This window comes from Abramis brama, assembly GCF_963993115.1.
Source record: "Abramis brama genome assembly, chromosome: 20".
NCBI lineage: Eukaryota > Metazoa > Chordata > Actinopteri > Cypriniformes > Leuciscidae > Abramis > Abramis brama.
In genome coordinates, this window is record NC_139982.1 from 7,373,665 (window position 1) to 7,385,849 (window position 12,185).

Consider the following 12,185-nt stretch of genomic DNA (forward strand, 5'->3'; position numbering starts at 1 on the left):
ACAGATAGTGTAGGCCAGAGTGTGCCACCATTATAAGTTTACACTATCTGTTGCAAATCAGCTGATCTAAGAGATAGTTCACTCAAAATGCATAATTATTGAGATGTCTCAATTCCTATAGTCTGTGGGCCAGTAAAAATAAACTAATCTCTGACTGAAACACCATGCTTACCTCATCTTGAATATATCATATTAGATTAGTTTATTTTAACATTAAAATATCATCATCATCATCATTCAAAGAATTCAACAATTATTCAAAACTATGGGGCGCTGTTTGTAAAGCGGCTCACACTGAAAATAACAGCAACATTTTGTCACATTTAGTTTCAAACAATGTTTAAAAAATTGGTATGAATTTTTGACGGTCACTTTTTACCACATTTACAACAATATTTGTCAACTTAGAGATATTTTAAATAGTTCTGTCAGGTCCATTAAGTCAAGAACACAGACAATAAAAATAAAGAATTTATATTGAATAGATTGCAAACAGGTTGATGTTCCTGAATTGAAATTTGGCGGTATGGCTCTGTTCAGGGAGTCCTCTGACCTTTCATGAGCACCATGAAATAGCAGAGAGACAGAGGACAGCAGCAGCAGCAGCATTAGGGAACGCTCACACAGTTTAGGACTGTGAGAGCTAAAATATCCCCCCAAACAAAACCACACCTGGCAATCCAGGTGATTTTATTTTAACAATTTATATGCTTAGTAATCTACAAATATACACGGATAATTTGCAATATGTTATAATCAGATGAGTCCCCTGACCATTCATGAATTAGCAGAGTCAGGGGACAGCAGCAGCAGTATGTTCTGATCAGATGAGTCCCCTGACCATCATGAATTAGCAGAAGTCAGAATCAGGGGACAGCACAGTATGAGGAGATAGCAGCCGCATATAGGGACAGCATTATCAGCATGAGGGGATGCAGCAGCAGCATAAGGGCTCTCACATTATTTTGACTAGATGAGCTATCCCCCCAAAACAGAAATTGAGTGTCTCGAACGGTGTCGTCTGAGCCACCCTAATTTAGCAATTATATTATGGTAAAAATTATTAATTAATTATTGAAATGACTATTCAAGACCACAATAGCTAAAACATGCTGTTATCTAGAATTATCTGTCTTTGAACTGTTTTGACAGTCTACAGTGTAAGCGCTATGAAGAGATGACTAAGCCACCTTCTGAGAAACTAGATGAAGGAATTAAACAGCTTTTTACCAGCGTACAGATCAGCAGAAGCGAGCAGCAAGCATGTATGAGCAACTGAATGTGCTTTAAATAGGGCGCCTTGTTTGAGCTTTGGCCATTGAGCAGCGAGGGGAGTTAACGAGCTAATGCAGCTCAGCTGGAGCAGATCAGCTGACGGGACAGTGTTGTTAGCAAACAGCATTAGCAGCGTCTTGACTACCTGGCCTGCCAGAACTGACGCTGACGCTGACGCTCAATTTAAATCTAAATATTAAATGTTACACTTAAATGTTAAATGTTAAATCTAAATGCTAAATCTAAATCTAAATGTTAAATATAAATCTAAATCTAAATGTTAAATCTAAATCTAAATGTTGAATCTAAATCTAAATGTTAAATATAAATCTAAATCTAAATTCTAAATCTAAATCTAAATCTAAATGTTGAATCTAAATGTTTCGGGTGAAACTAAATATTTAACTAATATGCGAATTCAAAATGCCAGTAACCGGAAGTGCCAAAATAAAAGCTTGAGGTGGTCAGTGTGTGTTTATAGCATGGTTTATAGTGTCAAATAACGAATAAAAACATAATAAAATAACGTATAATATAACGATAATAACTACCTAAAATAATAAACACGTTTGGAGAAACTGTAGAGTTTCGTGATGAGAGTGATGACAGAGTGATGACATGACATTCAGTCACAGTGAGCCCCCTCGTGGCTGGCTATTATGGCTACAGGTCATAAGTCCCGCACTTTTCATAAAAGTGACACTAGCCTACTCTTCAAATACAGTTTCTCCAAAAGTGTTTATTATTTTAGGTAGTTATTATCACGATAATCCATGTCCAAGAGTCCATTTCCTCGGATGAGATGGTTTTTATTCGTTATTTGACACTATAAACCATGCTATAAACACACTGACCTCCTCAAGCTTTTATTTTGGCACTTCCGGTTACCGGCATTTTGAATTTGCATATTAGTTAAATATTTAGTTTCACCCGAAACATTTAGATTCAACATTTAGATTTAGATTTAGATTTAGAATTTAGATTTAGATTTAGATTTAACATTTAGATTTAGATTCAACATTTAGATTTAGATTTAGATTTAACATTTAGATTTAGATTTAGATTTAGATTCAACATTTAGATTCAACATTTAGATTTAGATTTAACATTTAGATTTAGATTTAGATTTAACATTTAGATTTAACATTTAGATTTAGATATTTAACATTTAGATTTAACATTTAGATTTAGATTTAGCATTTAGATTTAACATTTAGGTGTAACATTTAATATTTAGATTTAACTATTTAAAATATCTTGTTGACAGTAAAAAAGTTGACAAATATTGTAGTAAATGTGGTAAAAAGTGACCGTCAAAAATTCATACCAGTTTTTTAAACATTGTTTGAAGCTAAATGTGACAAAATGTTGCTGTTATTTTCAGCGTGAGCCGCTTTACAAACGGCGCCCCATACAAAACAATGTTAAAACATAACAATATATATACATATATATATATATATATATATATATATATATATATAACAAAAATATATACATTTTACAACATTTTCATGAAAACCACAATGATATACTCATGCAGGGTTTCTAAACAAGTGCTTATATTTTTGGTTTGAGGGACTTCAGTAGGTAAGTAGCGCAATTTCATAAATATGAAATAACAAATAACTGATTTTGAATTTATAGTCAGTGCAGGTTTGTAAGCCTGTCTACCCATGTACTACAGTATATTGCAGACACACTTGCTCTCTGCAGGGGTTTTCACAGAGAGGCATCATGGTGGCTCTTCAACCAGGTCCTTGTATACTTTCTAGGATCAAACTTTGAAGTAGGGGGTCTGTTGATGTTAATCATCATTCAGTTTGATATGTTTGAGACCAGTGGGACAGCCCTTTTGTCTGTGCTTATATTGTTCATAAGGCTAAAGTTCCTCTCACACTCTGCTGTGCTGACAGGGAATGTTGTCATACAGTTAATGAGCGGCTTCAGGTCATTGGGCTCACTGTTGGGCTCTTCCAGTAGGTCCCGCATCCCATTCAGTGCTTGGTCTGTGCACAAGTTAAATCACTTGCACAGTCGCTTAACTTGTTCTTCACCATGGCAGATGCTGGGGTTTGATGGCCATTAACTCTGATCAAGGATGCTGAGGTCCTTGATGGTCTCATCTTCGAAAGACAAGCGTTGCTCAAGATTGTTGCGACTGCATCATCATGATTGTAGCGTGGGAATGAGTAAAGTGATGAAACCGTCATTTATTCGTTAGAAGTATGTTTACATAACCTCTTCAAACACTGATAACTGCCAATGAAAAGATATTTGTTTACATTTTTTTAGATCAAGCATTGGAATAAGATTTTTATCGGTGGAGAACACCCAACAGAGAGACAAATCCACCAACTACGGTAAGTTTTTTTATTAGTCAATTTTACCCACTGTTTCGAAAACCTACACTGGGATTAATATATAGTATTAAGTATGATTCTCATCATCTAATTAAGACATTTACTGATAGAAAGTCTGAGTAACTTTTTGTCCTTTGGTCTTTCTTCTGAAGTTTTGCACTGAAAGGGGATTCATGTCACCTTCATCAGTCCTTTCTTTAATTCACTGGAAAACATGAAGGGAAAGACCCTCAGACGTGTCATACAGGATAAATGCGGCTGCAGGTACAATTATATGATGGCTTGATTTTGGTGTACCAATTGGCTTTTTTTGTGCTTCCCTTGCTATGACACACATTTTTCTGATGGGATTGCCATGCTTTAAGTGTATGTTCACATTTTTAATCATATAACGTACTCAGTTACTAATGTAACCTCGGTTCTCTCTAGAAGAGGGAACGAGTATTGCGTAAGGTTAGCTTACGCATCGGGAAAGTCTTCTTTCTTCGAGATCTGAAGCCAAAAAATTATCCTTAATTTTGTATACATTGTCAACGCAGTGCAGCAGCCGACAGACCTAGGCAGGCTGTATAAGCGTGCTCATTGGCTGCTCGGCGGCAACTGCTTAAGCCTATCGGTGAGCGCTCTGAACGCGGCAACCAATGAGGGCGCTTCGCGCCCTCCACACCCTTCTAACCGTCAGAATGGGTGTGGCCAGCGTGTATAAATTCAGCGCTCACAGGCTAAAATTCTGGTTTTCGCAGTCTGAAGCGCAAAAGCTCGTGGCGCGACACGGCAGGTTACGCAATACTCGTTCCCTCTTCTAGAGAGAACCGAGGTTACATTAGTAACCGAGTACGTTCTCTTACGAGAGGTCTCTCGTATTGCTTAAGGTTAGCTTACGCATTGGGAACCCTTTGTCAACGCCGTGTGCGCCGAGCATCCAGCCCATGAATTCCAGGGAAACCGGGGAAAACACTCTGCTGGGAAATGTGGCCGGTCAGGGAGACGGGCCAGCGCAGTACAGGCACTTCATGCAGCATATGAAATAGAGCGGCGCGGCCGGTCTATAAACATATAACAGTACAAACAGTAGGGCCGGCAGAGCGAGCCCATACAGTACATAAGCACTCATAAGGGTAGGAGAAAAACGACATAGTCGGTCTCACATGAAGAGAAAAATTCCCGCGCGACAGAGAATAATACGGGCGGCCAGCAGCGCGGGCCAGCACCGACAACAGCGCGTAACGGAAAATAGGAAACAGAGCGGATCGGCCGGTCTGAGTCAAACACTTCACCCTGAGTATAGTACCAGAATAGCGCCAGCATATGAACGTAGTCTGCACACTAGAAATGGGCAGAGCATACACGTCACTTATACTGACACTATTTTTGCCTGTAGGGCAGGAACTTCCAGGTTATAAAACCTCACGAATGTTGACGGGGAGGCCCAGCCCGCCGCCATACAAATATCGTGAATAGAAATTCCGCTGGACCAGGCCCACGACGAGGCCATGCCTCTAGTGGAGTGGGCTCTGATGCCCAGAGGGCACTGCAGGTGTCTGGAGGCATAAGCTGCTGCTATCGTGTCCACTATCCACCTGGACAAGCTCTGCTTCGAGGCGGCGAGACCCTTGGTGCGTCCGCCGAAGGAAACAAAGAGCTGCTCTGAACGCCTGAAAGCGGCGGAGCGCGTGATGTAAACTCTCAGCGCCCGGAAAGGGCATAGGAGGTTATCACTGTCCCCACTATCAGATACTGGCAGAGCCGAGAGGGAAATAACTTATGCCCTAAACGGGGTTCCAATCGCTTTGGGGATGTAACCGTGTCTCGGTCTGAGAATGACTTTCGAGTCATTCGGCCCGAACTCAAGACATGCAGGGCTAACAGATAGCGCGTGCAAATCACCCACTCGTTTGACTGAAGACAGAGCTATCAGAAAAACGGTTTTAAGCGACAGATATTTTAGATCCGCGGATTCAAGCGGTTCAAAGGGAAAAGCCTTTAGGGCCGCTAGGACCAAGGACAGATCCCACGAGGGAACCGAGGGGGGCCGCGGGGGGTTCATCCGTCTAGCTCCTCTGAGGAAGCGGATAATGAGCTCATTCCTTCCCATTGCCCGGCCGCGCGTCGTCTCAGCGAACGCTGCAATAGCGGCCACATACACTTTGAGCATGGAAGGGGATCTGCCCTTTTCCAACAGCTCTTGCAAGAAGGAGAGCACCCGCGGGACCCCGCATGCGCGCGGATCCAAGTTTTTAGTAGCGCACCATCTAGAAAACACCGACCATTTAGACGCGTAGAGCCGTCTCGTAGAGGGGGCTCTCAACTGTGTGATCGTGTTCACGACCCCGTCTGACAGGTCAACGGGTATCCGTTGATCACCCATGCATGCAGCGACCAGCGCTCTGGATGGGGATGCCAGATCGACCCACCGGCTTGGGAGAGGAGATCCTGTCTCACCGGGATCGGCCATGGGGGTGAGTGCGACAGCCTCACTAGCTCTGGGTACCAGGTTTGGTTTTCCCATCGCGGGGCTATAAGCAGCACTGAGTGGTGCGTTTCTCTGATCCTCGAAATGACCTGTGGCAACAGGGAGATCGGAGGAAAAGCGTACAGCGGGAGGCTGGGCCATGTCTGGGACAGCGCGTCCTCGCTCTTCGAATAAAACTTCGGGCATTGAGCATTGTCTTTCGACGGAAAGAGGTCGATTTCCGCTCTGCCGAATAGGCGCCAGAGAAACTGGACTGTCTGGGGGTGCAGAGACCATTCTCCCGGGGGAATGTTGTCCCTGGACAGTCTGTCTGGACCGACATTCAGGTGGCCCGGCACGTGCGCGGCTCTCAGCGAGCGCAGCGAGCGGTAAGCCCACACGAGAAGGCGTTCTGTCAGCCTGCACAGATTCCTGGATCTGACACCGCCCTGTCGGTTCACATAGGATACCACGGCCGTGTTGTCCGAGCGGACTAGCACATGGTGATCCCGTATGAATGGGAGGAAGCGCCTGAGCGCGTTCTCGACCGCCATCATCTCCAAACAGTTTATGTGGAGGCATTTTTCCCGGTCTGACCATAGGCCAAAAGCCGGTTTGCCCTCGAACAGAGCGCCCCAGCCTGAGGTGGAAGCGTCCGTCGAGATAACTTTGCAGTGTGAGATAGCTCCCATTGTCACTCCCCGCTGGTACCAGTCGGCCGCTAACCAGGGCTTCAGAGCTGAAACGCAGCTCTGAGTCACTCTGATGCGAATACCGCCGGAAGCCCATGCTCTGTGAGGCACTCGGGCATTCAGCCAGCGTTGTAGCGGGCGCATTCGTAAAAGACCCAGCCGAAGCGCTGCTGCGGCTGAGGCCATACAACCCAGTAACCTCTGAAATGTTTTGAGAGGTACGGTGCTGCCCGGCCGGAGGGACGCGGCCAGGCGTCGAATGCAGCGCGCGCGCTGTGTCGACAGGCGGGCCGTCATCGCTACAGTGTCCAGATCCAAACCCAGAAAAGAGGTTGATTGACTGGGCACGAGCGAGCTCTTGGTCCAGTTGACCGTAAGCCCCAGGCTGTCCAAATGGCTTAAAAGCACTGTTCTGTGGGCGATGAGTTCGGCCTCTGACTGTGCTAGGATCAGCCAATCGTCCAAGTAGTTCAAAATTCGCATTCCCCGACCCCTCAGGGGAGCGAGAGCCGTGTCCATGCACTTCGTGAATGTGCGAGGTGCCAAAGACAGGCCGAACGGCAGGACGGTGTACTGATATACCTGACCGTCGAAGGCGAATCTCAAGAATGGCCTGTGACGGGGTATTATCTGGATCTGAAAGTATGCGTCTTTTAGATCGAGAGATATAAACCAGTCCCTCGGGCGAATTTGCGCGAGGATTTGTCTGGTTGTGAGCATTTTGAACGGTCTTTTCATAAGAGCCTTGTTCAAACGTCTCAGATCCAGAATCGGTCTGAGAGCTCCGTCCTTCTTGGGAACGAGGAAATAACGGCTGTAAAAGCCCGACTCGCTCATGGAAGGGGAAACCGGTTCTATTGCCCTTTTGCACAGCAGTGTGGCTATTTCTGCTCGAAGTAGATGTGCTACTTCCCCATTCACTCTGGTCTCGATACGCGCTTGAAAGCGCGGAGGGCGGCGAGCGAACTGCAGAGTATAGCCTCGTTTTACTGTGCTCAGCACCCATTCTGACGCGCCTGGAATAGCTTCCCACGCTCTCGCGTGTGCAGCCAGGGGCAGAATGGCCTCCGGGCTCTGATCGCCGCTGATCGCGGGCTCGAGAGCTCGAGACGGAGGGGCGGGCGTGACGCGCGCGCTCTTGGTGCTTAGATACGGCGGGTCGCACACAGCGGTAACTGGCCGTTTTACACACAGCGTCCCGGTGGCTTTTGACGGGGAACATACAGTGTGAAGCACGGCGCTCGAAGGCAGCGTCGGGGGCGAAGTAAGAGAGCGGATGTGTGAGCGCGTGGAAGCGGGCACAGCATCCGTGTTTATAACTTGACCGGTTGTGAGGGGTTGTGTAACAGAGCGGGTAGTGAGTAGGTGTGGGCACAGCGGGGTGGACACGTGACCTACTTTTATCACTCGAGCGGCTTGTGCCAGCTTTATGCGAGTGGGCTCTGTGAGAGACACGGGGTTTACAGTGCTTGTGTGCAGAGGTGAACACAGATAAGTGGGCACATTTTCTGCATTTGAAACACTTACAGCGCGAGGCGCGCGACCAGGCATAATACTCTCTTTGAGATTTCTCTGAGTCGCCGTGAAAACGGCGGTTGTGTGCAGGCGAGAGGGTGAGTTCACCGGCTCGTTGGCTGCGAAATGAGTGTCTGCAGTAACCGTAGCAACGGGGACTGACAGAACGTGAAGCTTTGACGACGGTCCGGCCGCGGCGGGACCCAGTCGTCGCTTTTCTCCTCGGGCTAGGAGGATTTTGGAGGCTCAGGCTTCACCGCGATCCTCTGCCGGGGTCCCCGGGGAGGCGGCGGTCTGACGCGGCTGGTCGAGCGAGAGCGAGGGCGGCCGCCCTGTCGTCGCTGCGAGGACGGAGGTCGAGCTGGGCGCTGGGCAGAGCTATGTGCAGGCTGGTCCGAAGGACGGCGTGCAGCAGGTCTGGAGCGTCGAGGCAGAAACAAATTCATTGCCTGTGTAGTTTTTTGAACCTCCGAAAAACGGTCGACGATCCCGCTAACCGCTGGGCCGAACAGGCCGGTGGGGGAGAGGGGGGCGTTGAGAAACACCGCGCGCTCAGACTCCCTCATGTCCACGAGCGTGAGCCAGAGATGCCTCTCTGTAACTGACAGAGAGGCCATGCACCTTCCAATGGCCTGGGCAGCGGATTTCGTGGCGCGAAGGGAAAGGTCCGTCGCGCTCCTCAAATCCGTGATGGAAGCAGGCTCCGAGCGCTTCTCGTCCAGATCACGGAGGAGGTTAGCCTGGAGAATCTGCAGTACTGCCATAGAGTGGAGTGCTGATGCGGCCTGCCCCGCGGCGGCGAAAGCGCGGCCGACGAGGGCTGAAGTGGTCCTGCATGCTTTGGACGGGAGGGCAGCCTTTGAGCGCCAACGAGAGGGCGGGCAAAGGTGCGCTGCGACCGCCTCCTCCACAGGGGGGATGGAATTATACCCCTTCTCAGCGGCGCCGTCAACCTGTGAGAGCGTCGATGAGGCGTGTGAAGACACTCTCGCGGAGAATGGAGCAGTCCACGATTTAGAGAGCTCGCTGTGAAGCTCAGGCAGGAAGGGTGCTTTTCTGGTGAAGGAAGCAGCCGTCGAGTCTGTTCGGGGCTGGCTCTTCCGGGGAAGACCAGTCAAGGCCCAGCTGTTCGACAGCACGCGTGAGGAGGCGTAAAAGTTCCGCGTCCTCGCCCGCTCGAGATCGGCCTGAATCCTGGACTGAAGAGGAGGCGGTAGACCATTCCTCGCTGTCAGAGGCCAGGAGAGAACAGGTATCCGCGGCGCGTTCACCAAGCTCATCCGCCTCATCCCCTGAAGCGGCGGCGGCCGGCGGCTGCGCGGCCGTGAGGGGGGGCGGGGAAGGCGAAGGAGAAGCTCGAGGGAAAGGCTCCGGCGAGCTTCTGTACGCCTGGTTGGTCTCCGGTGGTCGCTGTGAGCGGCGCTTTTTCTTGCGCGGCCCAGCAGGGACGGACGGGGAGACATGTAGGTCGAAAACTCCAAGCCGAGCCCGCAGGGTCGACATTGGAAGTTCCTCGCACTCGGGGCAGCCGCCCGTAGAGAGTGCGGTGGCGGCGTGATCGCGGCCCAGGCAGAGAGCGCAGATGAGATGGCGGTCTCCGTCGCTGAGCGGGGCGCGGCACGAGCCGCATGAAAAACGGGGCATTTTTAGAAAAACGCCCCGCGCTCTTTTAGAAGGAGAGGGTGTGATGCAGTAGGCAAACACACAGCAGTGAAAAAGGATATGACGCCGGATAGCGTAGCAGGCACGGAAGGCTGAAGGCGGCGAAGGCGGCCGGCTTCTTCAGGCGCTGTCCTAGGCTTGCTGGTCGCTGGTTTCAACGGCGGCGGCTTCTCCAGATCCAGCGATGCGAAGTGCTTCGCTGAAGACAAGAAAATCAGAATTTTAGCCTGTGAGCGCTGAATTTATACACGCTGGCCACACCCATTCTGACGGTTAGAAGGGTGTGGAGGGCGCGAAGCGCCCTCATTGGTTGCCGCGTTCAGAGCGCTCACCGATAGGCTTAAGTAGCTGCCACCGAGCAGCCAATGAGCACGCTTATACAGCCTGCCTAGGTCTGTCGGCTGCTGCACTGCGTTGACAATGTATACAAAATTAAGGATAATTTTTTGGCTTCAGATCTCGAAGAAAGAAGACTTTCCCGATGCGTAAGCTAACCTTACGCAATACGAGAGACCTCTCGTAAGAGAACTAACAGTCTCAAATGACATTACTCTGTTCATGTTGTGTGAATGTGTTATAATGGCAAACGTTTGTCAAATTTAAATCAATTTTAAGATTGTTTAAAGGAATGGTGAAAAAAAAAAAAAGAAATCCTGCTTTAAGGACTTTTCAGTGAATCATTTCTTCGTTCCCCCTCCAGATTCTCCAAGGATCCGGCTGATTACTGGCAGTTTGGTGGAGGGTTTTTCTTTCGCTGCTACATGCTCCATCACTTCTGGTACGGATTCATTGACCTTTTGTGATATGTTTTGATATTTACTTAATTTAATAAAAATGTACTTAATTTTATTGAATAAGTAATAATAATAATAATAATAATAATATTTTTTCTCATTGATATAGCACTTTTTCTGAGACCTCAAAGCGCTTTACATAGAAGGGGGGAATCTCCTCAACCTCCACCAATGTGCAGCATCTACCTGGATGATGCGACGGCAGCCATATTGCACCAGAACACCCACCACACACCAGCTTACTGGTGGAGAGGAGACAGTGATGAAGCCAATCAGTATATGGGGATGATTAGGAGGCCATGATGGACAGAGGCCAAGGGGCAAATTTGGCCAGGATGCCGGGGTTACACCCCTACTCTTTATCGAAGGGCATCCTGGGATTTTTAATGACCACAGAGAGTCAGGACCTCGGTTTAACGTCTCATCCGAAGGACGGTGCTCTTTTGGCATTATAGTGTCCCCGTCACTATACTGGGGCGTTAGGACCCACACAGACCACAGGGTGAGCGCCCCCTGCTGGCCTCACTAACACCTCTTCCAGCAGCAACCTGTTTTTTCTCAGGAGGTCTCCCATCCAGGTACTGACCAGACTCAGCCCTGCTTAGCTTCAGTGGGCAACCAGTCTTGGGCTACAGGGTGATATGGCTGCTGGCTATGTATAGTTGTATGTAAGTACATTGTATAGTTAGTATTCTGAATTAAAACAGTGTAATGTTTCTCCACAAATATTAACAGATATATACGGAGCCCCAAGGGGTCAGGCAAAAACTGTTGAAACAATATAAACCTGCATTGGAAGATATAAGCTAAAGAACAACAGACCACAACCCTCTCAGCTCAACACCACCATTTGTTGATTTCTTCGTCTGTTTTAAAGATGAAATCATGACCTTATGATGATAGTAACCGTAACTGACACATGAAGTAATATTAAAATAACTCATCTGAATACATCAAATATGTGTTTTAGAGTGGATAGTGTTGTATACTTTGTTTTCTACCCGACTGTAATTGAACTGTAAAGTGAAAATCTTGTACATGACTTATTTTGTATTCAGTTTTCAGGGTTTTTGCTTTTATTTATTCAGGATAGTGCAGACAGCGGACGAGAAGTGAAGAGGGAGCGAGAGGAAGGCTGGGACTCTGTCGAGCACTGAACAAGGCTTCGCATTTTATTGAGAATTTAAAAACTTTTTTTACTGTTCATTTTAAATATTAAATGTTGTATTTAATTTAAGGTTTACTGTAATTGAACAAAAACTGTCTTTAAATATTCCACTTAGATTTCTACTTCTACAGGTTTTTAACATTACATCGAAAACATAATTTTCGCTGCAAGTTAAAGTTTGAGATGTTTTTCATCTGTTTTAGAAAGTATTTTTAGACTTTTTTTGTTTTGTTTCCCAAAATAAAACTTGTTTTACAATCTTGA

At 47.3% G+C, this 12,185-nt stretch overlaps 1 long non-coding RNA gene across 2 annotated transcripts; it reads left to right on the plus strand.

Annotated features, from left to right (window-relative positions):
• Positions 1-2,937: 2,937 nt before the first annotated feature.
• On the plus strand, positions 2,938-12,185 carry LOC311071473. 2 transcript variants are annotated; one of them, XR_014603858.1, is made up of 5 exons: positions 2,952-3,638; positions 3,791-3,902; positions 10,660-10,737; positions 10,863-11,421; positions 11,842-12,185. It is a non-coding gene; the product is annotated as an uncharacterized lncRNA (long non-coding RNA). The 2 variants fall into 2 exon arrangements; XR_014603857.1 differs by lacking the exon at positions 11,842-12,185 and having other exon boundaries at positions 2,938-3,902; positions 10,863-11,709.